The 17,178-nt window shown below is 45.9% G+C and overlaps 1 pseudogene; it reads left to right on the top strand.

The window, feature by feature from the left end:
- Positions 1 to 204: 204 nt before the first annotated feature.
- Positions 205 to 9,788, top strand: LOC147661114 (uncharacterized; annotated as a pseudogene).
- Positions 9,789 to 17,178: the final 7,390 nt, after the last annotated feature.

The following is a 17,178-nucleotide window of genomic DNA, read 5'->3' as shown; positions in this document are numbered from 1 at the left end:
GATTGCTGCCATAATTTGTCACAGCACTACACAGCACCAAAGTGAAAAGTGGATTTTGTCACAGGACAAGTAGGTTTATGCAGCAACCTGCCCCATGGACAAGTAGATATTTTATTAAATTCCACACCCCTGAATGAGGAAGCTGCAGAATACGGGGCAGCGGGTGACAGAAGAGTGTACCGCAGAGATGAAGCTGTAGAATACATGATAGCAGCAGATGACAGAAGAGTGTACCGCAGAGATGAAGCTGTAGAATACATGATAGCAGCAGATGACAGAAGAGTGTACCGCAGAGATGAAGCTGTAGAATACATGATAGCAGCAGATGACAGAAGAGTGTACCGCAGAGATGAAGCTGTAGAATACATGATAGCAGCAGATGACAGAAGAGTGTACCGCAGAGATGAAGCTGTAGAATACATGATAGCAGCAGATGACAGAAGAGTGTACCGCAGAGATGAAGCTGTAGAATACATGATAGCAGCAGATGACAGAACAGTGTACTGCAGAGATGAAGCTGCAGAACACCCTGCAGCGGGTGACACAACAATGTACTACAGAGAGGACGCCGCAGAATACGTGATAGTAGCAGCTGGCATAAGGTGCAACAGAGATAAAGTTGCTGCAATTGGCATTAAGACATACATTAGAACCCATGATGATGGTCAGTGATCAGCCCTGTGGAAAAACCCTAGTCCTTATAAGCGTAAACAACCATAAAAACTGAATATCTTATAATAAGAAAAAATGGAGGTAAAAGAATGTCTAATGAACCTGTCAAACTAATGCACGCTATAAATCACATATTTTCCCCATGACTTACCATACGCAGTAGCTCGAAATATATTTGTTACCTAGCATTTTACGCTGGGCAACTAAGAGCAAACACTCTGTATTAGAAATGCAGAACCACAGTGGCAGCTCATGAGTACACAATAAAACAAAAGATTGTGCACGTGTGGGTGAACCGATACCTGGAGTTGCAGCTATCTCTCTGATAAGCACCTTCACGCACCACATCTGTTTCCTGTAGTTTTTGTGTCTGGCCGAGCCAAGTCCTCATGGAAAGTGAAACCTTCCTGCCTCTTATAATATGGTGACGCATAACATATCATAATAAGACTGCTTATATTCCAAAAGAAACCAGCACTGGGAAAGGCAATAAGTGTGGCCTTGGTAGGATGGTGTGTGGCTCGTTTTGTCCTCATTGCAGGCATATGCCACAAAATGTTTTTTTTTAAAGCTTGCCACTGCCTAAACCTGGTTGCCAAATGCTTCCATTTAATTTTTGTTTTAAAAAAATTGCAGGCACCTAAAATTTCAATGGTGCTTTTCAGAAAGCGGGTGTACTGAAATAGGTAGAGAAACCGTTTAAAAAAAATGTAATGAACTACATGGGAAAGTATGATTCTTAATAATGTAAAGTAAAGAGTAAAGTTAGTGTTGGATTTACATTATTGCAACCTGAAGATATAGATTAAATGCACAGAAGTGTTTAACAAGCATTAGAAATGCAATAGGTCTCGCAGCATTAGAGTTAGTGCTTTTAGAATTGTTTATGGGTTTTTTTGTTGTAAATTTTTTGCATTTTTATTTTTTGTAGCCAATGCTAAAGAATTACAAATCAAAAAAGCAATAAACAATTGTAAAAGCTTTAACTAAAAATCCTGTGAGACCTATTGCACTGTGTGAGGGTGAGGTGTTGAGGGTGAGTGAGGGTGGGGGTGAGTGAGGAGTTGAGGGTGAGTGAGGTGTTGAGGGTGAGTGAGGTGTTGAGGGTGAGTGAGAGTGAGAGTGAGTGAGGGTGAGGGTGAGGGAGGGTTATTGTGAGTTAGGGTGAGGGGTTGAGGGTGGGTGAGGGTGAGGGTGAGGTGTTGAGGGTGAGTGAGGATGAGTGAGGGTGAGTGAGGGGTTGAGGGTGAGTGAGGGTGAGTGAGGGTGACTGAGGGTGACTGAGTGTGAGTGAGTGTGAGTGAGGGTGAGTGAGGGTGAGTGAGTGAGGGTGAGTGAGGGTGAGGTGTTGAGGGTGAGGGGTTGAGGGTGAGGTGTTGAGGGTGAGGTGTTGAGGGTGAGGTGTTGAGGGTGAGGTGTTGAGGGTGAGGTGTAGCGGGTGATTGAGTGTGAGAGGGTGAGGTGTTGAGGGTGAGTGAGGGTGAGTGAGTGTGTGGTGTTGAGGGTGAGTGAGGATGAGTGAGAGTGAGGGTGAGTGAGGATTTGAGGGTGAGGCGTTGAGGGTGAGGCGTTGCGGGTGAGTGAGGGTGAGAGTGATTGAGTGTGAGTGAGTGTCAGTGAGGTGTTGAGTGTGAGTGAGGATGAGTGTGAGTGATGGTGAGTCATGTGTTGAGGGTGAGTGAGGTGTTGAGGGTGAGTGAGGAGTTGAGGGTGAGTGATGTTCAGGCTGACTGAGGGTAAGTGAAATTGTATTTATGCGTCTCAGAGGACTGAAATCAGTGAACAGCGAAATGGTCTTGAGAACTGTCCAGTTTCCGTAAGGTTGTGGATTTCTTGTTCCTACAGTACTTCCAATGGCTTTATTGGCTTTATTTTGGTAGAGATTTTTTTCACAGCAGACTTACATGTGGGAGAAGAAGTATGGCTTTGGCGTGTTCCTCCGGTCCTTGGCCAAGATCAACTTGATCTCCTGCTCCCTGACGGACCATCGGGGCATTAGGGAACATAGTGAACAAGCTGCAGTGTTATAGTCAGAGCAAATACACCACTTGCAGATGTCATGAGGAACTGATAACGGCAACTATCTTTGGCACTGACAGTAAGGTTTGAACCCTGAAACCTTCAGAGGAGGCATTTGACCAAGATGCGGTTGGAGCTCGTGAAGCATACATAGAGAGCTCAGGAAAAACATGAGCTCATGCCAGCACACTCGTTGCTAGTTATTATATGCCGGTGATGTGATTTCCAGCGGGTGGGATCATGCCTACAGCCGCAAGGGTCGACCTGATGGCCCTGGAGTATTAATGCTGGGGATACCTTTTCCAGATCTGTTTGAGGCCTGGTGAATATTTATAAGATGAAGAATCTGCAGGAAACCGTGTCCATCAAAACTGTCATCTACTAGGCAATGATTTAAAAAAAAAAAAAGATCCTAGGAATTGAACAATAATCAAAGCTTCATTTCTGCAAAAAATAATAAAATAAAAAAAAAAGAACCAAGGCAGCAGGTGATGAGATGATATTTTTTTAATAACGTCTATTGAAAACATCCGTTTCCTTGGTGCAATCAAATATTTGTCCCATGGACTGGTGCAAGACCTACCTTTTGCTTATTCTTTTTTTTTATATAGCATCCCTGTATACTTAAAAAGGTAACTATACAGCTTATTGTCCAGCATTGGATTTAATCTTGTAAATCGGACATTGGTGTATTTGTACGTTAGTTATATATGCATATCCACTAGAATACCATGACAACACTTTATTTCACTTAATTGGAGATATTTGTTCACAGCTGCTCATTTCCAAAGAGTTTAAGTAGTTGCAATGTTTTCACAAGCACTGAATGGGCTTGGTATTAATGTATGCGATAGTGAGCTATGCTTATTACTGATCAGGATTATGGCAATGTTCGCGAAAAATAGTATGTAGTCTTTGCAATTCACTGAATAGGTTAAGGGTTTTTTACAATGTTAAAGATTTAGGAGTTATGCGTATTTTGTGTGAAAAGATGGAGATTTCCAAAAAGCCAGAACCTTCCTCTCGGACACAGTATTTCGACTCTCTGGTAGTTAAACAAGGGTAGCACCTAAACAATAACGGACCGGTGCGCTATATTCTCCTCTATTGCTAGGCAGAGTGCCAGAACACAAGTGCACGCGCAATCCACACACGCGCATTGTTTGTCTTTCCTCTCATGCATGCAAATGGACTGGTGAGTTTAGGGAAATTGACTGCCAGAAAATGCTTCTCTTTTCACGCCAATGTTTAAGCGATACTTTGACTAACACAAGATTTGCATGAGTAAACCAGGCTTTATCACGTGTAAAAAAGACACTGGACTGAATGGAGTTCACGCAGGCTGTCTCACTGCGTTCCAATTTTAAACTCTCCTATTTTTAAAGGGCACAAAGGAATATTTCTTGAATAGACGTTTTCTGCAGGCATCTTACGAGATGTTATCTTTGCTTTCGATTCGGAGAAAACTGCTCTAATAACGGCTGTAGCCTGTATTCTTAGAAGTGTAACTGCGTGTGCAGACAGGATAAAATGCAACACATTCTGAAAATGCAGTATTCAAAATGAAAAATAGTCACCCAAATCTGTAGAGCAGTTAAGCACCTTCTGCCCAACGTTGTTCATGTTTTACTTTAGGACACAAATCAAAATCATCTTTCTGCAAGTTTTATTTTTTATTTACTTCTTCTTTACTTTGACTGCACGCTCCTGAGCCTGCGAATTCTCCTTGATTGATTCAAAATTTCAGACCGGTTTCTAGAGCCATACGCACGCTGTAATTATGGTGTACATTGCAACTGCATAGGATTCAAAATTGAGGACCATTTCGACACTAAACAGTTTTTGAGGTATTTGCAGCGTTTACAAATGTACTGAGTAGGTGTACAACGTCTGTCATTGCCAGTGGGGTGTACATGTCAAGATGAAATTTGCATATTGTACATTGCTCATTGGTGAGCCTATTTAGTGCGGTTGTGTAGATTTGCCGGCGGTTAGAGTGCGCAGGGCCGCCTGCAGCGGGGAGTGAAGCCAGCAGGCGTGTGAGGCGGCCGGGGAGCCGGGGAGGAGTGCGGGAACAGACGGGAGGAGAGTGGGAGGAGAGTAGGAGGAGTAGGGGAGGCGAAGCCTTCAACAACAGGAAAACAAAAGGGGAACAGCGATACGAGGCAGACATCAGCAGTACTCAAATTATCGGACGTCTGCTCAATCTATACCCCAGACCCCGGGTTTACATGGGTAAATCCACGCAAACTGTATAGTACCTCATCGGCTAACACGCATCTCTGTCAGCGCTGCCGCGTGGGAGTTTCTTTTTGCGTGCATAACAATCAGGAGATTCCAAGCAGCATGCCAGTGTGTCGGAGTGCCAAAGGAGCGCTGTGTTCCGGACGGGGTGCATGCATAACGTCAAAGCGCACAGCCATTTTGAAAGCAAAAGTTTGCAGTATTTAATGCAGCGCACTGGAACAGTGATGTGCACACTTATTTGCATATTGTTTTAGCTGAACGTCTGAGGCACACGTTTGAGACCCCATAGAAGTAACACGGCTGGAAGGGGAGGGGGCGGAGAGGGGAGAGGTGCGAGTAAAATAAACAAAAAAAAAGAAGCCGGAGGGAAGAGAGGGGAGGGGGGAGGAGAAATGCGACACGGCGGGAAGGGGAGGGAGCGGAACGGGGGCGGAGAGGGGAGAGAGAGTAGGCAAGGCGACACGGCGGGAGGGGGCGGAACGGGGGAGGGGGCGGAGAGGGGAGAGGTGCGAGTAAAATAAACAAGGATTCAAAATTGAGGACCATTTCGACACTAAACAGTTTTTGAGGTATTTGCAGCGTTTACAAATGTACTGAGTAGGTGTACAACGTCTGTCATTGCCAGTGGGGTGTACATGTCAAGATGAAATTTGCATATTGTACATTGCTCATTGGTGAGCCTATTTAGTGCGGTTGTGTAGATTTGCCGGCGGTTAGAGTGCGCAGGGCCGCCTGCAGCGGGGAGTGAAGCCAGCAGGCGTGTGAGGCGGCCGGGGAGCCGGGGAGGAGTGCGGGAACAGACGGGAGGAGAGTGGGAGGAGAGTAGGAGGAGTAGGGGAGGCGAAGCCTTCAACAACAGGAAAACAAAAGGGGAACAGCGATACGAGGCAGACATCAGCAGTACTCAAATTATCGGACGTCTGCTCAATCTATACCCCAGACCCCGGGTTTACATGGGTAAATCCACGCAAACTGTATAGTACCTCATCGGCTAACACGCATCTCTGTCAGCGCTGCCGCGTGGGAGTTTCTTTTTGCGTGCATAACAATCAGGAGATTCCAAGCAGCATGCCAGTGTGTCGGAGTGCCAAAGGAGCGCTGTGTTCCGGACGGGGTGCATGCATGACGTCAAAGCGCACAGCCATTTTGAAAGCAAAAGTTTGCAGTATTTAATGCAGCGCACTGGAACAGTGATGTGCACACTTATTTGCATATTGTTTTAGCTGAACGTCTGAGGCACACGTTTGAGACCCCATAGAAGTAACACGGCGGGAAGGGGAGGGGGCGGAGAGGGGAGAGGTGCGAGTAAAATAAACAAAAAAAAAGAAGCCGGAGGGAAGAGAGGGGAGGGGGGAGGAGAAATGCGACACGGCGGGAAGGGGAGGGGGCGGAACGGGGGCGGAGAGGGGAGAGAGAGTAGGCAAGGCGACACGGCGGGAGGGGGCGGAACGGGGGAGGGGGCGGAGAGGGGAGAGGTGCGAGTAAAATAAACAAAAAAAAAGAAGCCGGAGGGAAGAGAGGGGAGGGGGGAGGAGAAATGCGACACGAAGGGGAGGGGGCGGAACGGGGGCGGAGAGGGGAGAGAGAGAGTAGGCAAGGCGACACGGCGGGAGGGGGCGGAGCGGGTAAACAAACACGGACGTGCACGCGCCCGTGACTTTTAAGGTCAATGCGCATGCGCATAAGCTTAATGCGCATGCGCATTGACCTTAAAAGTCACGGGCACTGCAAGGAATCGCCACGATTCCTTGCAGTTAGATAAAGAGTTGATGAGCCCCTATAGTCTCGCTTGCTCGATGCGCATGCGCATCGACAGGCGAGACCTAAAAACGAAATAAAATATAACAGAAAAAAAATATTGGTAAAGAAAAAGGTTTGTCCTGTCAGTCCTTGAGCACATGTGCTCTTCTATTTAGGTGGCGGTGCTCAGGAAAGATACTGACACTAAGAGTGCAAGAGAAGCAATGGCTGAAGTGAACTTGCATATTATCCCAGGCTGTATTCTGCGGTGAGCTTCCCATCCAATCAGAGGGGAAGCCCACGACCCCAAATCATCACAGCAACCTTATGCACAAAGAAAAAGAGGATCAACATGAATGTTATCCAGTGCAATTGACAGAAAAGATGTGGAAAAATAACAGTTTTACAGCAGACTCCAGACCACCCTGGAGAAGTACCTTGGGAGAAGTATCACTATTCTGATGTGGGACCTCAGTTTCAAGATTAGAAGCGACAGCACTGAGTATGAAGAAGTCATGGGCAACCATGACCTTGGTGACATGAATGAAAATGGTGAAAGGCTTGCCGATCTCTGTGCCTTAAATCGGTTGGTGATAGGTGGTAGTGTATTCCCATATAAAAGAATACACAAGGCAACGTGGGTGGCACCAGACCATTCAACAGAGAATCAGGTTGATCATGTATACATTGCCAAGAAGTTCCAGAGGTCCTTCCAGGATGTGAGAGTGATCAGAGGAGCAGACGTGGTATCTGACCATCACCATGTCCTGACCGGGCTAAAGATGAAGAAAGCATGGATGGAACCGACAAACCAACGTCAGCCATATAAGCACCTCCTCGAAGATGCACAGAAAGGGATTAAATGCTAAGTTTCCCTCAGTAACAAGTTTCAAGTTCCACAAGACATAGAGTACGACAGAGTCCCAGTAGAAAATCTGTGGGAGATGAAAGAAACAGCAACATCAACCTGCTTGAAGGTACTGGGTCCGAAGAAATACTAGCATCAAGGATTAATCTCCAATGAGACTCTCTGCAAAAGCCAAAAGAGAATGGAAAAGAAAGCTGTAGTCAATGGGAGGCAAACTTTAAATTGCGGTCATCACACCACAATGCCATTACTACCCGGTCATTACAAAGACCGCGTTGTTACCACGCAAAGCCATTACTATGCAAGTCATTACATCGACTTGCAGTAGATGGCGCGCTAACATTAGGAATAGTATAGTTTACTGTTCCAACACCTGCCCTACTGTTACGTAGGCTGGAGTTGGAATAGTAAACTATAATTTTTTTATGTCAGCCCGCCATCTATTGCAAGTCGATGTAATGACTTGCGTAGTAATGGCATTGCATGGTAACAACGCGGTTGTTAACGACTGCGTTGTAATGGCACGCGTTGTGATGACTCGTGTTGTAACGAGTCAAATTCTAGTCAACTCCAGCTGAACAAGAGCCGAAAAAGTGAAGCTCAATGTGAATACACCAAAACCAACAAGGAAATAAAAAGAAGTGTAGGAGCAGACAGGCAACGGTTAATCGTTGGTCTTGCCACAGAAGCATGGGAAGCAGCAAGCCATGGAAACTTGAAAGAACTCTACAGCAAAGCAAGGAAATTCTTCGGCAGATACAGCAAGCCAGAAAGACCTGTTAAAGACAAAGCTGGGAAGACTATCACGGGTAACTAAGGCTAACCAGAAAGATGGGTGTATCACTTTAAAGACCTGCTGAACCAGCCTATGCCACAACCTCCATCAGACTTACAGTGAGCTGACAAGGACTTACCAATCGACTTCAGCAGACCAACCAAGGAAATAAATACGGCAAGTCATAAAAAATTTGAGAAATGTGAAGGCAGCAGGTCCTGACAGCATTTATGCATAGGCATTCAAGGCAGACATTGCAACACCAGTAGATATGCTCTGCTCCATGTTTGGGAGGATGTGGGAAGTGGAAATGGTGCCATTAGACTGGAAGGAGGGATATCTGATCAAGATCCCCAAGAAAGGTGACCTGAGTAACTGCACCAACCGCAGAGGAATAACTCTTCTATCAACCCCAGACAACGGGTTCAACAGAGTCATCCAAAACAGAAAGACTGAACAAGTCAACACTACATTGTGAGACCAGCAAGCTGGTTTCCATAAAGATAGATCCTGTATTGTGCATCTTCATTGAGCAGTTGATGGAATGGAACTCCCCCAACTTTATCGAGTATGAGAAGGCATTCAACAATGTGGCTAGAGAGACCCCTTGGAAGCTTCTCCGCCACTATGGTTTGCCAGATAAACTCAGAAGAATCATCAGGTTCTCCTACAAGGCAATGGCCTGCACGATGTTCCATGGAGGAAAACTCAAAGTAGCCTTCCAACTGAGGACCGGAGCCCGCCACTGCTGTTTACTATCACCTTTTCTCTTCCTGCTGGTCATATACTGGATCATGAAGACATCCACAGCAAGGAGAGCAAATGGGATCCAGTGGACACCTTGCACGCAGCTCGATTACCTGGAATTTGCAGATGATCTGGCCCTACTCTGCCATGCCCATGTGCAAATGCAAGAGAAAACCAACAATGTGGTAGCCTCGTCAGCACAATTTGGCCCCCACATCCACAGGGAAAAACTAAGACCCTGAAGGCTATCACAGTCAGCACAACTCAGTCACTCTTTCAGGTGATGCACTAGTAGTGGTTAAGAACTTCACCTTCCTGGACAGTGTCATAGACAGGTAGGGCGTCACAGGCGCCAATGTCAAGGCAAGGATCGGCAAAGCAAGGGCTGCCTTCATACAGCTAAAGAAGATTTGGAGCTCCAGGGACCTTACGCTGCAAACCAAGATCAGACTTTTTAAAACCAATGTTAAATTGGTCCTGTATGGAGCAGAAACTTGGGGGGAAACAATGACCACCACTAACAAAGTCCATACCTTCATCAACACCTGTCTGAGAAAAATCCTCCAAATCCGCTGGCCAAACACCATCATCAACAACGACCTATGGCAGCAGGCGTCCCAACTCCCTGCTCCTGAACAAACCATGAAAAGATGCTGGGGATGGAGAGGTCACGCCCTCCGCAAGCCCACATCAAACACCACCAGGCATGCACTGACCTGAAAGGCTCAAGGAAAGAAGGCAGGCCAAGAAATACCTAGTGTTGAGCCCTCGAGATGGGATACACCTGGAGTCAGACTGAAAGGAAAACCCAGGACAGAGGTGGCTGGAGAGTCCTGGTTGATGGCCTATACCCCCAGAGGGGCAGTAGGCATTAGTAAGTAACTCAGTATTCTGCAGTGGGGGAAGATATAATGAGAATGGCAGCTTAACAGACAAATTGTTAAGGAGGGCTGAGTATATATTTGCAGTTTTTTTTATTACATGGGACAGGAGTGACAGCTAGTGCTGTCTGTAGGCGAGGTATAATGAAAGAAAGAGGACTCTGTTTTCAGATAGAACTAGAAAAAGGACAATATGTTCTGTAATGGGACTGCCCCTCATGTGCATCCAGCATGGGTATGAGCCACCAAGTAGCCTGGGGTTGTAATGGGGGTGAAAACGATTGCAACTGCCGGCTCTACGTAGATAAAGATAACAGGCAACACCAGAATGCTATACTTCCTAAAAACAGTCCACAATTGTACAAGTGAGAAAATGAGAGGAAAAATCTCCTAACAAAAAATGGAGGCAACGGGCAACCCAGGGTAAATTGTTTGAGCTCTTATGGAAGCGCGTCTTGGGGCACAGACACTCCATCTCCCAGAAGACCTTGAGAATCGGATGACATTTAATTCAGCTACATAGCGAGACTAGGGAAGAGCTGAATATGAAGTGGTCAATCCACCAGATGGAATTTCTCCATCAGGGCATTGTAAGTTGGGGGGAAAGTTACCTAGGGGAATCTCTCGTACATTTAGTACTTTTTCCAGGAATTGGGGTATTTTCCAGTGCAATCTCTCTGTAAATCAGGCGCAGAACGTCAGCCATAGACTTATCTGAATGTTTTTGGAAGAAAATAAAAGGCAACATTTACAAAAGGTCGCTGCCAGAACTCCTCCCCTTTGATTAATTTTAAACATCTCCTAGATTAAAAAATTGACAGAAATTGCATCAAATGACCTCTGACCGCAACCACAGTGCAACTGATCAAACAGAATTTGAGGCTGACAAAACTATAAGAAGTAGAGAAAAGGGCTTAAAATAAATGTAAAACGAATTCCTAGCTTAAAATGCTCACAAAATAAACAAAATCGAGGCACATGTGTTGTATTGAATATCATGAGCAGAGGTGTACAACATCTTTGGAAATATATGTGAAAATCTGCAGAAGTATTTTCAGATTTTTGTTTCATGTAAAGCTAAAATCTTTTGGGGGGGCTAGGAAACTTGTGGAAGTCATTTAGTGGTTCTCAATTTAATGCTAAATATAGGCCTCTGTCTCTCTTCCATACATCTCTCAACCCCTCTATATGCGACATAGTGTGTCACCTGATGTTATGGTCTCTGTAACCTTCACACATGTGTCTCGTCAGCTTCCCTGTGTGTTGAGACCAAGATCCCTGCTCCTGCCACATCTTTTGTTATCCCACTTTTCATGCGGCTGCCCTGGGAAGGACATAGATGCTTGCCAGATTCAGTCATAGGAGAAGGTCTCTGCTGTATGTGTGGCTGAATAAACTTGAGCCAGTGAGCCAATCTGTATAAACTTTCTGTGCCAGGGTTGTCACAAGGGGGTCGAAGGGGAGAGGGTGGAATTATGCTCCAATCCCACATTTGTAAGGCCCCATGTCCTACAGTAACTTCTATTTGTAGATTTTTATCAGCAAGAAAGCCCGCTGTCTTTATTGCGATTGAAGCAGCTTATTTGACCAGTCCACTATAGGTCGCCAGATGTCACATTTTTGCTTTCCATGAAGAATTCTTTTAGGTCGAGGTTAGGTATCTGCAAGACCTGCTGTGATCAGTATACGGAGTGTACTCCCGCTTGCCTTTGGTTAACTCCAGCGTTGCTCTTTTTAGGTCGAGGGACCGTAGGCCAAGCCGGATGTCCAGAGAATTATTGTTTCTTAGAGTGGCTGCTTTATCCCGCCTCTCTTTTCGTCTCTCCTCCATTGGCTGGCTTCCTAAACGGAGGCCAGCCATTGGAGGAGAAGGGATTCACTCTAATAAAGCCCCGTCTCTTTCGGATTCGGGGGCGTGTTTTTGGCGTTCTTTCGCCCTGTGACGTCATCCATCACTCAGAACGCCAAAACACGCCCCGCAATCTGAAAATATCAGAGCTTTGCGGCGGCCATTTTTTTTTGTTGTTGTTGTGAGGAACAGCTTGGAAATACTGTCAAATCCACCCAAAAATGTTTGCTGTAAAACACGAGGTAAGCCAGCGGGGTCCCCTTCCCCGGGTGGCAGGCAGAGCCCTGCAGTAACAGCTGTGTGTGTGTTTTGCCTTCTCCTCGCAGGCGTCTCGAGGCACCGCGGCCGCATAAAGGGCTGAGGGTGAGAGAAGAAGCCGGGAGCAGCAGGCAGCCCGGGGACACCATAGCACCGCCGCCGCAGAACAGATTCTAAGCATCAAACAGCACCTTCAAAGCCGGGCGAGAACACAGCATTTTTCTGCCACTTAGCCCCATAAATTCACTTTCACACGACGAGTATAAATAATTGTGTCTGGCCGGCCAATGTTGGGGAAGTGATAAGTGAGGTAACACGGAATTCCACGGGCCTCGGAGACGGTATTCTTTACAAGCGTGTGATATTCCTGTTTCTAGAGTTACTAGTTTTGGCTCCAAAAACTTTATTTTGTAAAGTTAATGCTATAAATGAGGCCTTTCTCCCGCAGATACAATAAGCTCTCCTCGGCCATTGTGGGCATTGTCTGTCTGTTTCAGCCAGGCCTTCACGGTTTAGAGGAATCAGGTTACACGAAACCGGCCCCGTCGTTGCTGGGAGCGGCTGTGCCGTGGGTGCGGGTGACGTGTGGGCCCCGGACATGCCAGGGTTCGCGCTCTGGGTATAGCATAAAACGGTAACATTTACCAATCGGCATAATGCCATAGCACCACCGCCGCATGAAGGGCTGAGGGTGAGAGAAGGAGCCGGGAGCAGCAGGCGAGCCCGGGGACGCCATAGCACCGCCGCCGCGAGATGGGCTGACTGGAGGAGCCCAGCTGGCAGCTGCATGTGTCCCTTCTGATGCTACTGTCCATGCACACCAAGGGTAAGAGGACCGTTACTATCTAACTCCACAGACGCGGGGTGGCCTTAGTCAGAGCCCACTGGGAGTCCGCATAAAACCAGCAATTTATAGAGTTGCATTTAATTCAGGTGCAAGCGCCGTTCCCTGCCGAAAAGTTGATACATACACTCCGACTCCTGGCAGTGGTTTGTTTCGGTGATGCGGATTTTAGTTTTTTTGTATTTGAATGCAAGCTGCTTTTCAGAGTTCAGCACCGGTCCGGCCTTATATTCCACCTGTCACTGCCCTGTAGTGCCACCCGATAGCGCTCCCATCCCAGGAACTTCTTCCACTGTACCGTTTGCTTTATCAACACAGTTGTGTCATGGTGTGAGAGCATACACCGGCATCCTTTAATGTTCTGTTACACCAGAGGACATTCGATAACTCCTGCACTGCCTGACATGATCGCTCTGAGTGTGTAGGGTTAATTATGGCTAGAAGGAATTTAAATGCCTTTGTCAGCGTCCCCAAAATAGCTGTACCAGCACTACTGTTAAAGTTTTGTGACAGCCCAGTTGCATCACTATGAGGGTTTGCTGGAGCAGCCCCCATTGTCGTCCCTATGCCACTGTTGCTCCATAGCATACTTTCATTGATAAATTGCGAAGCTATGGTCAAACAATACCCTTATGTCTACTTTAAAATCATACGTTTTGTGTTCTGCTCACACCATTGTAAGAAGTTCACCATACCCCTGTAAGTCTTGTCTATTATTCTTTTGTATCAATCACATCTCATTTTAAAGCATCTCCTGTTTCCATAAATCTCTCCTGTTTCCATAAATCTCTGAAGTTTATACAGAACATACAAAAGTGCTAAACTGATCGTCCCATCTGTCTATTTCATATTAACCAAACGTCAATGGCTGAAAGTCTATTTAAAATAGTATGCTTAAAAATGACAGCTGTAGTTCAATTATTTTATTATCAATAAAAACAGGACAAGCAAATACCTTGTTATAATGGGATTTCAAGACACATCACTTTCGCTAGATTTTTTTCTTTTCTTTTAATTTTTTTAAAATCATCAGCAGAAAAGTGGTCTTTTTCAAACTTTTTTGTCTAGCAAACGTATTGGGTTTCAGAAAAAGGGGTACAGTTGATATTCATAGACTCAATGTATATGGAAGCAAAGGTGAGAAGTTGGACGTTTCTCTGTGAACTGCTTCTATAGGCTGTCGTGCAATAACGTGAAGGTGTTGGGAGTTCTGTAATTTAATGCTTGGCTATAGCTGTTTTTGCTGGTGTACAAAATTGTCCACCGCTGGCGATACAGGAGACTATGCACTGTCACAGTTCGTGGTTGGTGTGTAAAGATTTCAGTCTACCTATCTTCCTGGCTGAAGCATAATTAGGGCTCCCGGTTTTATGGTATTTATATTTTTAACATTTCTGGCTGTAATTATCCATATTTATTTTTTTGCCCATTTTATCAGCATTTATCCATATTTGTTTTGCGTATAAAGGAAGTTGTAAAACTGTATATTTCCATATTTATTTAACTGAGAGACGCGCACTCATACTTTGAGGTCTATCGTGTTTTAGCTATTTAAGTTGCCAAATATTACATAACAGTACATTCATTGGCCATTTATTTAACGATTAAGCTATTGGTAATGTAAATGACAATGCCATTTATTTAACATTAAAAAAATATATAAAAATAAATGTCATGAGCAATGCCAATAGCTCTACCTTTAATAATGCCGAGACCATTGATTTGATTTGATTTTGATTTGAAAAAAATTTGTAAAGCGCGGCTAACACCATTAGGTTTCTTGGCGCTGTGCTGGGGCGTGCTGAAAAGAAAAAGATGTGAGACAGGATCTAAAGGTATGAGATAGTGAAAAGGTAGGTTTTAAGAAGTGATCTGAAACCAGAGTATGAAGGTGCAAGTCTAAGGGAGAGTGGGAGGGAGTTCCAGAGGGATGGAGCCAGAAGAGAAAACCTCAGGCCCCCGTGTTTTTTCCTCTTGAACCTGGGGATGGATAGCAGGGCCATTTGGGATGAACGTAAGTTGCGGGACGGGGTATAAGAATGGAGAAGGGAGGAAATAAAAGAGGGACCTAAACCAGAGAGAGACTTGAAGATAGTGCAGCCCAACTTAAATTTGCAGCGGGCGGATATCGGCAGCCAGTGAAGACTCTTTAAAAGTGGGCGGACATGCTGATCTTTTGGCTGGTGGAAAATCAGGCGGGCAGCCTGATTTTGTATCAGCTGGAGTCTTCTCTGTTGATACTCAGGGATGCCGACGTACAACGCGTTAGCATAGTCGAGTCGACTGATCACTAACACCAGGAGTGCTAACGTGAGCGCTTCGGTAGTAAGTAGGCGAGATATTTTCCGGAGTTTCCTGAGTTGGAAGTGGCTGGCGGACACCACTGCACTAATCTGGGGAGTCATAGAGAGGTCATTACTAATAATGACACCTAGACTTTTGGCAGAGTTGACTGGAGAGGGAGGGTTTCCAAGGCTGGCAGGCCAGATGGAAGGTTGCCAGGGGTTGGAGGCTCCCCCGACAAGAATCAGTTCAGTCTTGTCGGGGTTAAGCTTCAGATGGTTTAGGCTCATCCAGTCACTGATAAAGCAGAGTGTGTTTTGGAAAGTAGAGATGGAATCCTCGGAAGAGTCAATATTGAAAATCAATTGAATATCGTCCGCGTAGTTGAACGCAGTAACGCTCAACCCGCGGAGAGCACGGAGTAACGGAGCTAAATACAAATTAAAAAGGAGAGGGGATAGTGAAGAGCCCTGGGGGACACCACAGGACAACTCAACCTGAGTGGCGGAGAACTGAGACAGCCTGACAGCTTGTTGTTGTTCCGTCAGGAAGGACTGAACCCAGTCAAGAGCAGTCCCTCGGATGCCGGCCTCTCCGACACGGTCGACCAGGATCCCATGGTCGACCGTGTCGAAGGCGGCCGATAGGTCCAGAAGGACAAGGGCTTGTCGGGTGTTAACATCAGCCCCTCTGCGCAGTTCGTCCAGCACGGAGAGAATGACAGCCTCCGTGGAATGCGCAGGTCTAAACCCTGCCTGTTTAGAATCTAAAACACACGAGTCCTCGATGAAGGAACTGCGTGTGTGGGTAACGTGCGATTCCAAGACTTTGCTGAGGAAGGGAAGAAGGGATATAGGGCGGTAATTGCTCAGAATGGAGGGATCTGCCGAAGGTTTTTTTAAAATGGCAACCACCTCGGCCTGTTTAAAGGAACACGGAACTACCCCGGTGGCCAAAGAGTTGTTAATGAGGGCCAGGGGGGGCTCGGGGCAGGAGATGAAGGCAGCTCGAAGGACCGAGGGAGGGCAGCAATCACGAGGAGAACCAGAGGAAATTTTGTGCAGAAGCGAGGAGAAAATGACCGTCGAGATAGGAGGAATAGCAGTGAGAGTGTGAGAATTGGAGTATTTAGAGGGCTCAGTAGTTAGGGGGTGAACAGGCGAAGTGTGGGCAGCAATACTGGATTGAATTTTTGCTATTTTTTCGATAAAAAATTCGTTCAGGGAATCGCACAGGGCTTGGGAGGGGAGTGGCCCTGGTGTAAGTCTGGCTGGGTTGGATAGTTCTTCTACAATAGCAAATATGTCCTTTGACTTATTTGTGGAGTCCATAATTTTATTTGAAAAATAAGTAGATTTGGCCAGGGCTATAGCGGTTTTATAGTTTTTGAGTAGAGAGGAAAATACCTCCTTATTCTCAAGGGAGTACCCTCGGCGCCATCGTCGTTCTGCTTGGCGGAGGCCTAATTTAAGACCATTGCATTGTAAATGCTTGTTTCCTGTCTCCTTACTGGTTGCCGCTATCGATACTTTACTTCCGTTTTATGGCAAGGAACACCGGCCAACTACTGTAGTTGTTTATTGTGTTTCGTTTAGGAACTACTTTTATTTCGTGGTAGTGATACTTTATCACCACCGCGCCTAGCACAGCGCCTCTTTCATGTTTTGTTTTTTATCACCATTGCGCGGGCACCACACTTCAAGTTTTTGTGCTGTGCTTTTAAGAATATTTTTTTTTATTAGTTTGGCGCCCATTTCACGGACCACCATGCACATAACGTTTATGTGCGCGGGCGTCACGCTTAATGTTTCAGCACGGCACTCACTTTCATATTTACAACACGGGAGCCGCACTTTATGTTGCAGCACTGCGCCTGATTTTATATTTACAAAGCCAACAACCACAAGTCTTGCATATGCAAGACCTATTGTATTACAAATGCTTGTTCAATACTTAGATGCTCATGGCTCCTGACAAAAATAGAAGGATCAGGCA

Source organism: Lissotriton vulgaris, unplaced genomic scaffold (assembly GCF_964263255.1).
Source record: "Lissotriton vulgaris unplaced genomic scaffold, aLisVul1.2 SCAFFOLD_2758, whole genome shotgun sequence".
Lineage (NCBI taxonomy): Eukaryota > Metazoa > Chordata > Amphibia > Caudata > Salamandridae > Lissotriton > Lissotriton vulgaris.
This window is presented reverse-complemented; position numbering and strand designations above follow the sequence as displayed.